At 46.2% G+C, this 17,910-nt stretch overlaps 1 protein-coding gene across 2 annotated transcripts in view; it reads left to right on the forward strand.

Annotated features, from left to right (window-relative positions):
* Window positions 1–449: 449 nt before the first annotated feature.
* The window catches only part of tsl (membrane-attack complex domain containing protein torso-like), a 43,077-nt gene continuing 25,616 nt past the window's right edge, over window positions 450–17,910 (forward strand). The window contains exon 1 of one of the 2 annotated variants that reach the window (XM_011136755.3): window positions 450–1,279. The gene's annotated coding sequence lies outside the window, so the exon portion shown is untranslated. Of the gene's footprint in view, window positions 1,280–1,642; window positions 1,837–17,910 lie in introns of those variants that run through there. The other variant, XM_011136756.3, reaches the window with a different exon arrangement.

The following is a 17,910-nucleotide window of genomic DNA, read 5'->3' on the forward strand; positions in this document are numbered from 1 at the left end:
GCAAAATTAATTTTCCCATTCTTTACGTTTACAAAATACCGAAAGCTATTTAATCGCACACAGCTTAACAAGAAGGTCTCGCATAAATTAATTCAGAGAGTTATAAATAGATTAATAAAGGGGTATAAAGCTGCAATTTTGCGGCCGGCACTCGCGGAGCGATCTAAATATCGGGAAATATCGACCGCGGGGCCCGCGGGGCTCGCAGGAAACACGGGGTCCTTATCAGACCTGCAGGACGGACCACCGCGAAGTAAAACGCGTCCCACCCGTACGGAGCGCACGCACGCACGCACGCACTCACGCGCTCCCTCGTCGCGACGTACGCACGTACGAGCGCACATGCGAGCCGCGTTCGCACACGCGCTCTCGCGGTCGCGCGATCGTTCGCTCCCTCGCTCGCTCGGCCGTTCGCTCGCTCGCTCGCTCGCTCAGCGCGAGCAGATTCGAGATTTCAGCCGCAGTCGTAGACGCTCGGTGGCCACGACCAGATCGGGGCCCCGGCACGAGAGGTCCCGCGTGCACAACGAGCCGCGCTCGTCGATCGCGCTCGAGATCGATCGATAGGTCGCGCCGGCGGCGGGGTCGCCCAAGTGTCGCACCACTTTCCACCTGGACAAGACGCGTGCGCGCGCGCGCGCGCGCGCATGTCAGCGCGTAGCCGAGGACGCGCGTCGTAATCCGCCGATCGATCGATCGGCCCGGCAAGTCGGTCGGCCGGCTGGCCGGTCGGTCGGTCGATCGATCGATCGATCGACTCGCGATCCAGCGCGATCCGACACACCGCGTCGGCCGCATCATCCCCCCGCGACTCGGGAGTTCCATCAGCGCGCAGCGGACGGACGAGTTGGCCGAGGGGCTGAGGGTGACGGGGACGAGGGTGAACAGGAACTCGATGTCCGGCTCGTTATCGATCGATCGGTCGACAGCCGGGAGATGGATGCAGCCGCGAAAGATCGCCGTGGAGATTCCGTGGCGGCATAGATCGATCGGTGCGACGATCGTGATACCTGCTGGTGTACAGTCGGTGCGCGCGAGTCTGACGCAGCCGCTCGTCGTCTGGGTCGTCGCCGACCTCGCGGCGGACGATCGTCCGAGATAGCCGCGCGAGCGCGTTCGCGCGCGCGCACGCAAATTGGCCGATTTCCCTTGGCCCGATGACACTCTCCTCCGGGGACTCCTCGAAGGCGAAGACAGCCGGACACCCGCCGGGACTTCCGGGCAGACGACGAGCTGAGGAGGCGACGACGAGGATGGTCCGAATGCGCGGCGCATAAGGGTAAGATCTTGTCATTCGTCACCGCGCGCGGAATGTGTGACCGGTTCGGTGAAGGTGGAGGACGGGCCGGGGGGAGGGGAGGGGAGGGGGGAAGCGCTCTGGAGACTTGTGCGGGATCGGGCGGATTGTTTCCCGGCGACTCGCCGATGACAAAATTCGCCGCGATGACGCGGCGCGGCGGTGGGCTCGCAAGGAAAATGAGACAACCTCGCTGAAAGACGGGCGGTGTCGCAACGCGCGGCGTTGGATTTTCCTGCAGCGTTGATGCGCGGCGGTCCACGTATCGCGCAGCCGCGATTAATAACACGAGAGTCATTTGTAAAAAGGCGATAAGAGCCGCTCGCCGCGTGGGTCTGAACGAGAGAAGTGCGAGAGCGTCCTTTGTCCCGTGCTCGATGCGCGACATATATCTCTCCCGTTCGCGTCGCCATTGGCTGCGCGTCGGCCGCGCTGAAATCCAAGGTGTTTCCGCTCCCATCGTCCGCGAAGCCACCTTCGCGAACTCCGGCGAAGTCTCGTGACGAGAACCGCTGCGATCCAGCCGAAACGCACGCAAGGTAGGAATCATCAAGCGGCGACAAAGGCTGCGAGCCGTCGAGGCGTCTTCGGCGTCACATTTGCGCAATCGGCGAGGGGGGCGAGGGAGTGTTTTACGGCACCGGCTCGTGGTGATAATTGGGGGGCGAACGTTCCTCGCGCGACATTTCGCTTCGACGGCGACGGCTCGGCGGTGGAAAGTCGCGATCTGCGGCGCAGAATCGGCCTGCCGACCGGTAGAGGCGGATTAAGCTGGACCTCCTTTCAGGAAGAGAACTTATCGGCGATAATGATACGCGCGTACCCGCGAAACACGCTCCGCTCCGCGCGTGTCGGTTTACTCAACATCGCGTTATTCAACATCGCGGCCCGCTCGCCGCGCGCCGCGCCGCGTCGCGCATTCCGCGCAAAATCGATCGCCACGCTATCCGGATTATTTGCGCTAATCGCGATTCAATGCGCTCCGTTTGTTTCATCGGTCGGTGAGCAGCTTGCGCGCATTCATATAATTGCGCAGCGGCGAGTCGCGAAAATCCAATCGAATCCGTCAGATATTTATGACGTTATATTCGCGGTCCGCCGAAACGCGCGCGCAGCCTTCTCGCTTCTCGTGACGTCGCGTCGCGAGAGCAACGTTCGCACGCGATGCACCATGGCGTTTCTTTTCTTCCTCTCCTTTTCCCGCGCAACGCGAGGAGAGAGGAGGCGGCTGAAACAAAGATGTAAATCTGTATCATGCACGCCTCGCGAGTGATCGCGGTTGAAGACAGCGCGCCGAGCAGCGTTACGTTTTTCCATGTCGCAAGCGACGGCAGCCCGATAAAGATAAGTAAGGCACGACAACGTTGCAACGCGTGCGCGCGAGGAAGTTTTACAATATGGTAAATTATCATCTGAAATGCACAGACTTGTCCGTACGCTCGCAATCGCGCCTCTGTGCTGTGCAATAATCATCGCGAGCGAATTCAGGTCGGCGAGACAAAAACGCGATTTTCTCGTGCGAGACTTAATGATGGCTTCCCCGAGCGATGGATATTATTACGAATGGATATTATCTCTCTCTCTCTCTCTCTCTCTCTCTCTCTCTCTCTCAGCGATATACATTTCGCGACCGATTGCAGCGTGTGCCAATCGCAACCGCTGTCGCGCGTTGCGGCGACACTTCTCCCCTCGTCGTTTTGACGACGACGAAACGATGACGAAAGCGCCGGTAGGTGCTCGCGCCATTTCCACAGCGGGCGAGAGAAGAGAGCAGCGCGCGACGGGCGGGGAGAAATGAAGCGCAAAATATTTAGCAATCGCGGGCCGGCCAGGCCGAAGAGGACAGGGGCTCGCGGCAGAAAGTGCCGTTTGCGACGACGGCAGCCTTGGACTCGTTGTACTTAGGGAGCCGGGGAAGTTTGTGCTAGAGTCGCGCCGTGACTCGAAAGAATCGCATAATGCGCGATATCCGCGCCGTGAAAACATTAACCTTCGCGCGCTCGAGTGCCGCGGATCGCTTTTTGCCGAGCAACCTCCGCAAGCATCGAGAGCACATGAGAGTATGCGCGCGCGCGCGCTCGCTTCGTATCGATCGCGCTGGGAAAAGCTGAGACGAGGGCCTGAGACGTTTCCAAGTGCGTCGACTCCGTCGCGGGAAATGAGCGGTCGAACGGAGAAACGAGATTCGGCGATAAGCGCGTCTCCGCGCGACTAATCGCGTATGCAACCTTCAGCAGGTGAAAGCAGCGCGAGCGCGTCCGTGTGCGCCGCCGCTACGTGCCTCGCACATACGCACGCACGCACGCACGTACGCACGCACGCACGCACGCGTCGCTCTGACGAAACGAGGCAGACAGGATTGCTCGCCGGTCGATTTATTTATAAACTCGCGCCGGGCGAAAAAAGCCGTAGTTTCTCATTGCGATCAATTACCCGGGCCCGAAGGGGCATCCCCTTTTTCATATATCAGCCGCCCGCATCTGCCGAGCACGTGTGGGAGCTCGGATCTGTTCGAGCGCGATCCGCTCGAGCGATACGCTCGAGCGAGGATGCAGCGATTTGGTCGCACCTTTCGAAAGTGCGCGGCGCGTCGTCGGCGGGCAAACCGTCGCGGTGCGTGACATTTCGGCCGGGCGCGTGTTTAAACGCCAAACACGAGCGCGCGCGACAAATTGCCTCCTGCGCCGGGCTATTATAGTTTGCTATGGTCGCGCTATAGTCGCGTAGAATCGCCGCGAGCGAATCGCGGACACCTCGTCGCTCTCAGCGTTCCCAGCGCGATCTACGTGGCGATCTGCGAAGGGGAAAAAAGGGAACGCGCGCGCGCGTGAGAAAGATGCATTTGTCGCAGCTGATTCGCGCTCCAGAAATCGCGCCACTTTCGAGGCTGTCGAAGCGAGCGGGGCTTGTTTGCCCGCGCGAGCGCGGTGAATGTCGAGCTGGCGAGCCGCGCGCGTTAACAGCTGATTCACCACGTGTCTCGCGCCGGCGTCTTGCGTTACGTCAATTCCGCGGCGAGGCACACACAAGTGTCCACTTGCCGAGGAAACTCCTCCGGAAAGGTAAACAGACGTGTATCGTCCGACGACTGTAAGTACAAACTGCATCGCCGAGATAAACAGGAAGGGAAAGAGAGAAAGAGAGAGAGAGAGAGAGAGAGAGAGAGAGAGAGAGAGAGAGAGAGAGAGAGAGAGAGAGAAAGGCTCTCGCGGTGGACATATCACTGTGAACGATCACCGCTTGGCACGAGGCGAAATTTCTCAGCCGGACGCGCGCTTTCCATCGCGCGAAATGGCAGACGTGTCCGCGAATTATCATTAATATATTCGCGTTATGAATTAGCTGGCACGCGCGATGCCAGATGAAACGTCCAGCACGAGTCTTTGGAGCTCCCGCGCCACGTCGTTGGAGTGAAATTTTATTTCACTTCACAACGAGGGGATTCGGTTTGCATCAGCAATCCTCAACCCACCCGCCCACCCATCCGTACCTCAACTCTCATCAAATGTTAGTGTCAATTTGACCTTTCTGAAGGTTATTTAAGTAGAACTTTTTTTTTCCGCGATCCGACCAATTTCATCTTTTGCCATCCGGCTCTATTAAATGTCACCGTTACTTTGTTAAAATTAAATTGAATTTAATTAAACCTGTTTTATTATCTGTAAAATTAAATTAAAATTAAATTAGAAATAAAATTTAATCAAAGATTAAATTTTACGCGTAAAACTTCAATTAGCATATCGATTTACTTGCAGAAATGAATATTCAGAAAGAAGTAATTTCAGAATAAGCGGAATTGTTTAAATTTTAGAGGATTTTATTTTTATATATGGCCTCAAAAAGATTTCTCTAAAATTAAGAAGAAGATATTATAAACATATTATTCTTAAAGTTAGAGGGATTATATTATATATGTAATGCAAATCTTATTGATTTTAATATAAATTTCCTCTTATACACAGATTGTTTAATCCTTTTTTAGAGAATTATTATTTATCCTTACTGTACTTTATTCTTACTGGTTATTATATTGGTTAATTTGAAAAAATATAATGTATAGCGAAAAGTAATATATATATATATATAGATGTACTTTTGGCTTTAGTTTTACAATAAGTAGGCACGAATGAAATAGGATTATCATAACAAATAAATTTTCAATTAATTTTGTTATGGACTTCATAGTTACAAAGGTGTTTATCATGATCAATTGTATGAAACGTAGTTAAAAGAAAGAATATATTATTTAACTTCTTACAATAAATTATAAATTGTATTTGACCAAATATGGATAAATTATCTTCGTTATATATTACAGCAACACACACACCTTTTTTAAAAAGCGTTCCAAATATTCTGATCCATGAACATATGGTTATTTTTTTCGTTCATGTCTGTAGGTAGTGCATGACTGAACAAAAAAAGCCGACATTCAAATCAACATATTTCTCTTCACACAAGAGGAAATTAATTGATATAAGAGGAAATCCTCTTGAAATAAGAGGAAAATAGTTAGAATAACTAATAAATCTAATAAATTTTTGATGAATGATTCACTTTAATCGCTTTATCGCAAAAGGAATTTTTTCCTGTAAAAGACTTCGCTTAGAATATAAGACTATAAGAAAAATCACTTTACAAAAATAAAATACTTTTTTTTGGGTGAATTGATTCTAACATCGGATTTGAATTTTCAAGGTTAAAGTCCCAACTTAATATCACAATCTTTCTCCTCGAGATACCATCACAGCAATGTTGTATATAATATTTTTTATACCTATTTAGATATCAACATCCTGTCATATGCCAACTATTCCACTTTCACTTGTATTCCTCTTCGCTCGTTCTCACCTCAGCCTTAACGCCGCGTCGTTATTATTCTTCCGCGTGTTCCCGCCGAATTCGCCGAAGCTCTCGCCGTTATCTTCCGCGGCGAATGCTAATTCCATCGTGACGAACGCGCGAACGACGACGCGTTTGCGACACAGCAGCGATAGCGCAACTGAAACGGCCTGACCTTTCTCGCGTTACGTAAAAGTTGAGCGAATATTTGGGTCATCGTGTCGATGCTGCTCACCTGATCGCAGTTCATTAACGGTTCCCACCGCCACGTCCGCCATGAGAATCTTCGCGGACGCAGGCGTTTGAAAAATTACACGGCTCGTTACCGACTTGCGAAGGTCGCGGGTGAACTTCGCGCGCGTAAACTATGACCTTCTTCGTCGCAACTCCTCAACGAGAGTGTGAGCGTCTGCTTTGTAGGTGAATAGCGCGATCAAAGTTTGACAGTCTCGCCGACGACGCCAAGTAAAAAAAAAGAAAATACCACGTTGAATCGGTTGTTTGTTAACTTGCAAAATTCGCCCACGTTTTCTCCACGCCCTGGTTTTCTTATTTATACGCAACACGCGCAACGTATACCGCGCGCCTTGCGATAGTCTCAGCTCGTCATAGTCCGCTGAATATTGTGCGAAAAATAGAATCTCGATTGGATCAACGGCGGGACGCGGTAACGCCGAGACATTACGTGTTCCGCGCGCTCGCCTCCCTTTGTTTCGCGCTCGCTGCCTTTTCAACTCCTCACGCGCCGCCGAGTCGTTACAAATATGCATCCCATTGCAGAAATTACCCCCACTGCGCGCTCAATACCAGGATGTGACTTATTATTCGCGCGCGTTCGCGAGATTTCGTCGATAGCGTTTGCTCACGTACACGACCGATCGATTGTACGCGTTGCAATCGCCGCGCTAATAACGGGCCGCGCTCGGCGTCGAGAGAGAAGCGCAATTATCCGTCGAATTCACGTCGCCGCGCGACGTTGGGTACCGGCTTATCCTTATCTTCGCGCCTCTTCCCGCCGGTTACAAACACAAAGGGGTCGAATTAATAGCTAATCAGTCGCCGAGGCACCGTTCTTCTTCTCTCTCTCTCTCTCTCTCTCGCTCTCTCGCTCTCTCGCTCTCTCGCTCTCTCTTTCGAGGCTGTCGTTCGCCGAGACAAAGTACAGGGCTGACGAGAGCGAGCGAGTCAGCTCGCTATACACAATGGCTGCTGTTGGCGGGCTCATTAAGAGAGCAACTTCTTAGTCATAGAGCTCCGATCGATCATCTCGCTAGCTCGCAGGTGCAAGGAGAGCGAACTGCGGCTCCGCGGCCGCGCTCGGTCGCGACTGCGTCGTTTAGAGCTAGCCGTGGCTTTTCACCGTATTTATCAGCTGTATCATGCACGCACTTTCACACTCTACAGCGCCTTAGATCGCGCTGCACGCGATAATACCGCCGCTGCCGCAACACGCGGATACACCCGGCCGCGGTCCCGGCAGCACCCGGAAAATAAAAGGAGATCAGAGACGTGGGTTCTCCCCTTGCGATCGCACAACACACGTGCGAGAACAGCAGCGTGCGCGCGGCCGACCGTCCTTATGCCAGTTACCCACATTTTCCAAGCAGGAACAAGGCTTATAATAGTACTACAGGCCGCCACCGCGGTCAGAATACCTGCTGCCGGCCTGTACTTTCGAGTTATTGAAGCAGATCATTCGTAGATTGCACTTACTGACCTTAGGCGCGCGCGCAGGCGGCCGCCTTCGTCTCTCTGCGCCCATGTGTCCCGGCTTGATCATTATTTTAATTATTCCCTTGCGAACGCCGCGTGCGATCGCTCCCGCAGATAACCGGGCTCGCAGCCCGGTTGAGGTTCGCGCGGCTGCTCGTCCGACACATTAAAATGATGAAAAAGCGCACGCGGGGCCGAACAGGTCCGTTCGTTCGGCACGTCACGCTAAAAAGAGAAGTAATTTCGGAACGAGTGGAATCATCTAAATTTTAGAAGATTTTATTCTTATACAGGGTGCTAAATTTCAAACGTAACAGATAAAAAATCTTGAAAACTATGAAAGATATTAAAAAAAGCTCAAACACACGTTCATTATCGTGACATTATCAGTTTTTTATTCGGAGGACATTTTCAAGGTCAGTTGAAGGTTAACTTAATTTTTTTAAATAGAAAGCCCAATTTTTTATTATATCTTCTTTTTCTACCAATTATTTTTAACAACTTTTGTTTGAAACATTTCTTTATTTGCCTAATATTTTTTTAAATATTTTAGGAAACTTACTTGGTAACTTTTTCAACATTTAACTTACGCTATCTCATTTATCTCGCTAATTATTCGTCGAAAGAAAAAATAGTATTAGACTTTTTTACTTTATTTACTATCAAGAATATATTACTATAATAGTGCCCTACTTTTGTTAATATAATAATTTTGTTAATATAATAATTTTGAAATTTCCAAAGGTCGATAAGTTAACAAAAGTTAGCGAGATAAATGAGATAGCGTAAGTTAAATATTGAAAAAGTTACCAAATTTTCCTTAAATATTTCAAAAAATATCAGACAAATAAAAAAATGTTTCAGACAAAAGTTGTTAAAATTCATTGGTAGAAAAAGAAGATATAATAAAAAATTGGGCTTTCTATTTAAAAAAATTAAGTTGACCTTCAACTGACCTTGAAAATGACCTCCAAATAAAAAATTGATAATGCCATTCTTTTTCCCCTTCGAAATTATGGAACACGTGTTTTAGCTTTTCTTAATATCTTTCATAGTTTTCGAGATTTTTTACCTGTTACGTTTGAAATTTAGCACCCTGTATATGGCCTCAAGAGAATTCCTCTAAGATTAAGAGGAAAATATTGTAAACACATTATTCTTAAAGTTAGAAAGATTATATGTTATATATATAATGCAAATCTTATTGATTTTAATATAAATTTCCTCTTATATACAGATTATTTAATCTTTTGTTTAAGAGAAATATTATTTATTTTTACTGTACTTTATTCTTACTGGTATCATACTGGTTAATTTGAGAAAATTATAATGTATAACGAAAAGCAATATATGTATAGATATACTTCTGGCTCCAGTTCTAGAATAAGTAGGCACGAATGAAATAAGACCATCATAACAAACAAATATCCAATTAGTTTTGTTATGGACTTCATAGCTACAAAGATTTTCATCATAACCAATTATATGTACGGAACATTAAGTTAAAAGAAAGAATATATTATTCAACCTCTTGCGATAGATTATAAACTGTATTTGACCAAATATAGGTAAATTATCTTTGTTATATATTACCGCAATACACGTATCTTGTTTAAAAAGCTTTCCAAATATTCTGACCCAAGAGCATATGCTTATTTTTTCGTTCATATCTGGTGGTAAAGCATGACTGAACAAAAGAAGTCGACATTCAAATCAATATATTCCTTTTCATATAAGAGGAAAATTAATTGATGTAAGAGGAAATCCTCTTGAAATAGAAAGAGGAAAACAGTTGGAATAATATCCAATAAATTTTTGATGAATGATTCACTTTAATCGCTTTATCGAAAGAGAAATCCTATTCCTGTAAAAAGCTTCGCTTAGAATATGAAACTATGGAATATATGAGAATATGAAAAGTCACTTTACAAATAGAATACTTTTTTTATGGGTGCAGTGACATATCTACGGGGAAATCCGCAGCTCGTCGGCTGTCGGGAAAAGCTCGGGCTCGATTATGCCGGCCCGCGTATCTCGGCGGCGCATTGAAAAGTAATGGACTGATTAATTAAAAAGCAATTAAAATTTCGAGTCACGAGCGCGAGCGCGGACGTTATCGCGGACGCTCGTGTGTGCTTGTTACCTCGCTATCTGCGTATGCATGTGTTTGTGTGTTGCCTGTAAATCTGTGTTAACTCCAACGACAGCGACCGACGGGGCCGAGCGCGCCGCCAGGTGTCTATAAGTCAGGAAATCGCAAATCAGATTACAGATTGCCGATCTTTTTCATTAATCACTCGCGCGCGGCCGGCCGCCAGCACGCACTGTGCTTCTCTCTTTCGCGTGTGCGCGCGCGCGCGCGGGCCGACAGACCTAAAGTCGAGATAATGAAATATTAATGAAGCGATTAGAGCCACGCGGCTCGCAGCGGCCGTGCTGGACGCTGCGTGAAAGCGTTCGCCGCCGATACGATACAGTCCGCGACAATGGAGACGTGTCGAAAAAGTCTTTCGGAGGAGTTGCTGTGCGCCCTCGAGGTCCGTTCACTTTAAAACGGTCCACCGACGTCATCGTGCTCTCCTGTCGAGCCGCTGAATGCGGCCCCGGTCGCGCAGCTTGTACGGGGACAAAAGTCAGATACAAATCGGCCTGTGCCGTTCGATCGCGTCGCGTGATCCGTGCATCTTTGTGTAAGTGTGTGTGTGTATGTGTGTGTGTGTGTGTGTGATCGGCGGCCGCCGCTGGCGGCGATTTCCTCGGCGCGGGGAAACCGAAAGGATTCGGCGCGGAGAAGGCGGATGACGAAATTTCGGCTGTCGTCGGGAATGCGAGGCGCACGAGCGCCGCGTCGTTGCGTCGCCGCTCGATCTCCTCGTCAATGTCGGGTGTCCTTCTTTCCGTGCAACGGCCGCAGAATCTCGGTCTAAGCGAAATCCTCGGGCTTGCCTCATCGGGGCCGCTCGCCGATTCATGCCCGAACGCTTCGCGTCGTCAGCGAGTCGCGGCGGCTGGACGAATTGAGAGCGCGCGCGCGCGCCTCCGAGTTGTTCCTCGTGACTCGGGGTTAACGCCTGAGAGACGTTTCTGTCGTCGGGCTCGTGATAGCGGAGAAATGGTCTGTGTAATCATTTCAGTCAGTTCGACGCGCCGGAGCGCCGCGACGGAGCCGGCAGCATGACGAGGCTGCAATCGAGCGCGGTGGCTAACCAGAAGCACAGAAGGACGTTTCTCTTCCCGGTAGCTGGCTTTCGTGAATTTTCGCAATCGAACTTACTAATTCGTCATCTCCCCCGGCGAAGAGACGTGTCATTTACGAAACAACCCCGCGCGTCCCTCGATGGAAATCCGACTCCGATCGGCCGTCGAGCGAGTGGATTTCTACCGTCAGCTTCTTCGGTTTTCGTGTCGCAAGCGGGAGTCGCTCGCGAGGACGCATTCCACCGGCCGCGGTGAAGCGGTGCAACGCGCGAGGATGCGCTCGCCGCTTCTGCGGCGAGTAAATGTCACGGGGAGACTCTATATGCGAGGAGTATATTCTTTCCCCCGGCGCGCGGCCTAAGATCGTGATATTCTTCTGCCGAGGTAATAATGCACGGGGAACATTCCTGGAGGGGCATTTCGCAATCGGCCATACTGTAATCAGCCCCGCAGACGATGCATTATCGAATAAGGAATTGAAACGACGTAGACGATAAATCACTCGACAAAGAATGGAAAAAGAAATTGAAACATACGATAATATGATATTGCCATGATGGGATCGCGTCGCGCGAAATTGAAGAGAATTGACAAGTTGGCGAGCTTTAGAAGATTTAAAAGATTGCAATTTTTTTATGCATAAGCAAATGGGGGGCGCATTTACTCGCCATTTGCCGCCTATTCGGCGCGTGCAACTGTCCTGAATGTCGCTCGAATGAAAATGCTATTAAGTAGCCAAGAAAGTTCGTGCCATTTTAATATACGTATGTATTTGTTTAAGCTTTTGTTAAGCTTTTGTTTAACCATACATAACCACATTTTTAATTGATAATGCGCGCATCTGCAGAGAGAACAAGATGTCCTCATTCAGAATGATCCTGAATAAGTCCAGGATGCCCTGGGGTATTTCTAGGATATGGAAATATTTTAAAAATACTCCAGGATATCCTGGATATATTCAGGATAATCTTGAGATATTTTCAGGATATTCCGTTGTGTTATTGACTTCATCAGTTATAGTACAATATTAGAATTTTAGAATGATAAATACTGTGATGAAATATAAATCTGCCATGAATGTCCACTGTGTGTATATCCGCCAGTCTCAAATAGCATAAAAATCGAGACAGTACAATCTTCTGAAAGAAGATGTTTCAAAGATAAACAATAGAAATATAGCCTATTGAATTTGCTGATTCAATATTATGCTGAGATGTACGTTTTCTGTCTTTCCCGTTTAAATTATAAATATAAGGAGAAGAAAGTATATTTGACTCTATCCTAAATCGGACTTGACAATTTGAATGTATCAACAGCTTGATTTTTTTAAAAGCAAAAATTTTAAAAATTCCAAAAGATTAAAATTTTAAAAGATTCAAAATTTTTTTGTTTCTGAAAATAAAATTAAATTGCTGATATATTCAATTTGACACTTTCGATTTAGAATCGAGAGAGAGAGAGAGAGAGAATCAGTGTTCTTTTTTCTTATATTTATAATTGAAATAGAAGAAACTTAACTTGACGCAATTCGCAGTCAGCAAATTCAGTACGCTGTATTTTTTATTTTTTCTTTAGATGCCTAAGACATATCCATAACATCTTGCAGAAGTTCTCAGGACATCCGACAGGATACCCTCTGGATGTCTTGAAAGCTAGTATTCAGCTGTCATTTTATATTCTTCAGGATCCAAAGTCCAAAGTATATCCCGGAATAAAATTTGGATATCCACAGGAAATCTTCAATGTCCGTCCTGAATATCCTTAGGATTTCTGGAGGATGTTATTGCGCCATCTGTGGTTTGTCAAGAACAAAAGCTAAAAACGTTCTTGGTTATCTAATATACTACTGTGATCAAAAAGTATCCGAACTTTATTTTTTAAAAATTGCGGGTAAATCAAATCCGTTTGCTTCCTTAAGTTGGTACACATGTCCTTCACATTTGATGAAAAAATCATGGCGTTCCTTCAAGCTGTTTGAAAATGGTAGTTGTTTGTGTCAGTGAAGATTGTTGTGCACGGCGATTTTTACGATGTCGAAAAATATGGAGCAAAGAATTTGTTTGAAATTTTGTGTTGCGAACGAAATTTCGTTCACAAACGCATTCAGGATGTTGCAAAAAGTTTATGGCGATGATTGTTTATCGAAAACAAGTACGTTTGAGTGGTTTAAGAAGTTTCAAGAAGGGCGAGAATCCGTTGAAGACGACCCACGCTCTGAAAGATCATCAACGTCAACGGATGACGGATGATTGAGAAAGTGAAAGAATTGGTGCTCCAAAATCGTCGATTGACTGTATGAGAGATAGCGGATGAAGTTGGAATATCATTTGGATCGTGCCAGCACACAATCCGTAAGAAACGACCGGAATTGTGGGAAAACAACTCGTGGGGTTTTGCATCACGACAACGCACCATCGCATACCTCGACACTTGTGCGTGAATTTCTGACAAAAAACTCAACGAATGTCACTCCGCAAGCACCGTGTTCACCAGACATGGCCCCCTGTGACTTTTTCCTGTTCTTCCTACTGGAAAAACCACTTCGCGGACAGTTTGTTTCGTATCGATTGAGGACATCAAAGAAAAATCGCTTCGTGAATTGAAGGCCACACCGTCTGCCGCGTATGAGCGATGTTTCCAGGACTGGATAAAACGCTGGCATATGTGCGTTGCAAGCAATGGGGACTACTTTGAAGGAGACTATAAGAATTTTGATGATTGAATTGTAATTTTGATTTTTAAAAATAAAGTTCGGATACTTTTTGATCACAGTAGTATCGCTCTTCCGTTGGCGAGATGCACAGAAATGGAATAAAGAATCTCATTGTGCACGAACACGAGTCGTTTCGCAGAAATGCACCGAGAGGACAGCATCGAGAAGCAGATGACGCTTGGATTCGATGGCGACGGGAGTTGTCGCAACGCGTAGCAACGCACGAGTCGATTATATTAGGTGCGTGCAAAAGTTTTAGTTCTTTTCGGCCTTCTAATTATGAATTGTGAATTGAATTTTTCTTGCCATTTTGTGTCTTCGAATGGTTGTTATTGAACTTTCTAAAACGCCATTCATGATTCATTGGTGCACATAACTACGTCAAATCGCCATGATGTAGCCGCGTGGTTTGTGTAAGAAATGTCGTTCGAACATACGAATTAATCCAACGTTCACGTCGACTGAAGTGCCGCGCCTTTTAATTCGCTCGCGCTCGCATCGAATGGCTGGTGTCTTTGTGTTCGATCTGTCGACAGAGCCGATTTGTTCAGATTGTCGATCATTACGTGCCGCGCTTTCATAAGCGAGCATGTCGCATTTAAGTGTACAAAGTGTACAAAAGTTTTGGTCTTTTTTCAGCCCTCTAGTGTAATTATTTTGAAATGAAATATTTTCCCGCTGTTTTGTGCTTTTTGAAAGATTGGTATTGAACTTTCTAAACCGTCATTCATTACGATTCATTGGTGCATATAACCTTGAAAATAACACTTGATACAACGAACGGTAAACCTTATATTCGACACTGCATTCGATGTAAATTTCAGCAAGGAAAAATGCTGCTAAAGCATGTGAATCTATTTGTTCTATTTTTGCGCAAAATTTTATGTCTCACAATATATGGAAATATTGCTTTCGTCGCTATAAAGACGATGATTTTGACGCGAGTGATCGTCCGCGCTCTGAAACGCCATGAAAGCTTGAGGCCGACAATTTGGAAGCGTCGTTGAATGAAAACCTGTCCCAAACGCAAGTAGAATTTACAGAACAGCTCGGAGTTGACCAAGCAACAGTTTCAAGGCGACCGTGTGAAATGGAAAAAATTCAGAAGCTTGGAAAATAGGCGCCGCAAAAATTGTCACTAAACAGCACTACCCGCCGATTGAGTTACGTGCGTCTCATTGCTTCCCAGACACTGCAAAAAAAGATTTTCTTTTGTCGAAAATTGTTGCTGGCGACGGAAAGTGGATTATGCATAACAATCCTAAACGCAGCTTTCTACATCGGTGGCGAAACCAAATATTCATAGCATGGGGTCTTTTTATGTATTTGGTGGGATGCGAAAGGTTATGTGCACCAATAAATTTTAATGTTTTAGAAAGTTTAATATCAACCTTACGAAAATACAAAGCGGCGGGAAAATATTTCAATTTATAATATCCAATTTATAATTTAAGATAATTACATTTGGGAGCTGAAAAAAGAGAAAACTTTTGCAGGCACCTAATACAATTGACCCTTTACATCCTGATGTTTAAAAGGTTATTTAAAATTACCTGTCCATATAAACACTCGTATATTTTGGAACTCTCTTCTGTATTTTACCCTCCTTTATATTCCTTTCGATGCTTGCAAGTACCTCCTTAAAATCATTAAACTGTCGTAGAATTTATTTTCCTATTTTTTATCTTTATAAAATGCCAAAAACTATTTAATTACGCAAAAATCTAATGAGAAGGTCTCAGGTAAATTAATTCAGGATAAAGGAGTTTAAACGGAGTGATGGCGATCCGAGGACTCCTGACGCGTATAATACGAGCGCGAGGGAATCCACGGGAACGCGATGCTCTTAGCGTGCCGTCCCTACGGCGGTGGCGGGCCGACAAGGCGTTTAACGTGCCTATGCAAATGTCAGGAGGATAAAATCTCGCGGATACAAAAGAAAGACTTTTTCCGCATTCGCGTCTGCCGCTCCGCGCCGCGAGAAATAACCAGTCTCGATAGCGCAATTTCGCGGAAAAGGGTTCTCTCCAATCTGTGGAAGGGCAATCCCGCAGCTGCCCAGTCGATCTCGCAGCCATGTTGACGTGCGTTTCGTGTATGCGAGTCCTCTCGACACGTGAAGTGCCAAAACGCAGGAAGATCCGCGCGCTACGCCTGGTGTGAATAATTTCGCAGTCGCATTTTTCGCGGCCGACGCGTCCATGGCATCCCAAACGAAACACATTATTCTTCTTTTTACGCGGGTACCATTTATTACGTATCCGCGCTAATGTTCGCGCAGTGATGGACCGCGACGGCGGAAAGTGCCGGCGGAATATGCGCGGTCGTGCGAGAACCATGAATTTCTTACAGGAATACTTCCAGTCAGAGTCGAAGCTTGTTGAACCTCGCGGTCGGCTGTAAACTCCTCGGAGTTTACAGCAACGATACAAAAGATATCTCGGACGCCTGCCTCGAATAGCGTATAACTGTTTAGACACACATACACACATACACACAGATGCGTATGGTAGCAAGAAGGAGAACCGCAGCGCGCATGCAAACACTGGACTCGCCGCGGCGAGCGGTACAATGGAGCCGAACAATGGAGTTGAAAGACGCGGCTTTAAAGTGGCATTTTTCCCCGGCGCGACGGAGCTGACGAAACGATGATTTCTTCACGGGGCAAAAATTCGCGAGGCTCGCTCGTTTCTCGTCGTATCACTCTTTGTGCACTCTGGAAAATAAAACGCCCGCTTCACGCGCCGGACCCCGCGCGCGCGCGCGCGCACGTCCGACAACGAGATTAATTTACATTCGTGCGTCAGTGTCGAGTGAACGACCTCGATCGCGACGCACACGGAATTGGTTTCGCGCGAAAAGGAAAAAAAAGGGAGAGGCTAACGCACTTGTGCAAAAGTCGGACCGTCGTCGACCGCGCGATTGACCGCATCCGCGAGTCAAACGATCGCGTTGCGCAATGCGATATCGATGACACGGCGGCAACAGCGGCTGCAGCTCGCGCGAGGCAATTTCCGACGGCACTCCGCGGCGCTTTTTCATCCGAGTATAGGCTAAGTCTGCGATAGATGGGCGCAGTTTTTTTAACCCCTTGACTGTGGAGGCCAGAAATGTACTAGTCGTGCCACTTTTGTGTTGGAAAAAATGTCGAATTTTCTTTATGATATTTTTATAATATGGGTTTTTGGGATAGCTGAATCCAAATTTGATATTAAAATTCCGAAATTCAAAATGGCGGATCCAATATGGTGGGTCAAAATTATGAAAATAATCGGATATTTATGAAAGTGGGTATCTATATGTTTTCGGGGTCGCTGAATCCGAATCTGATATGAAAATTTCAAAATTCAAAATGGCGGATCCAACATGGCGAGTCAAAATTATAAAAATCATGAAAATCTGATTTTCAAAATTTAGATCCGCCATTTTTAATTAAAAAATTTTGATATTGGAAATAACACATCTGTATTATTACAATAATACGATCAGCAACATATTAACACACTCAGTAGAGGATAATGTTTAAGGTACAGGAGAATTTTTGTGAAAAAAAATTTATGCAAATGATAACAAGATATTAAAAATATTCTGTGAGGGATATAGATGGTTATAAAGGTGTCAGGGTTAGATGGTCATATGTGAAGGATAGCTGAGCACGCCTATAATAATGTAGAAATTTGTTTATCTTTATTTATATTTTTTAGTATTTTACGTTCTTTTATTAATTATTAACCTTCTTTTAATTCCTTTATTAATTATTAATAAAATAAAATAAAACATTTCCACAAGTTTTTTATAGAAACCAAGGACAATATTGGAGAGAAGGTTGAAAAGTGGTAACACAGAAAAGAACCCTATGAGAAAACATTGTTTATTAACGAGAGGAAAAAGAAAATCTATTCGGCATCTTTAAACGAAACAAGCAGCCGTTTAAAATGTACAGAAGTTTTTAATGTCAAGTATCCAGGGAAAAATGATAGTCGATTAGATATCGGATCGACGGATCTTTTATACGTCTAAAGCATCTAGAAAATGTCGATCCGACGCCCATTGCTTGCTATTTTTCTCGTTGAGTACGCTGCCCATTTAACCTTGATAAAAATGAATCATCTATCCCGTTGAGTTCGTATAAAGATGCGTATACCAC

This window comes from Harpegnathos saltator, unplaced genomic scaffold (assembly GCF_003227715.2).
Source record: "Harpegnathos saltator strain DR-91 unplaced genomic scaffold, Hsal_v8.6 scaffold839, whole genome shotgun sequence".
NCBI classification, from domain to species: Eukaryota; Metazoa; Arthropoda; class Insecta; order Hymenoptera; family Formicidae; genus Harpegnathos; species Harpegnathos saltator.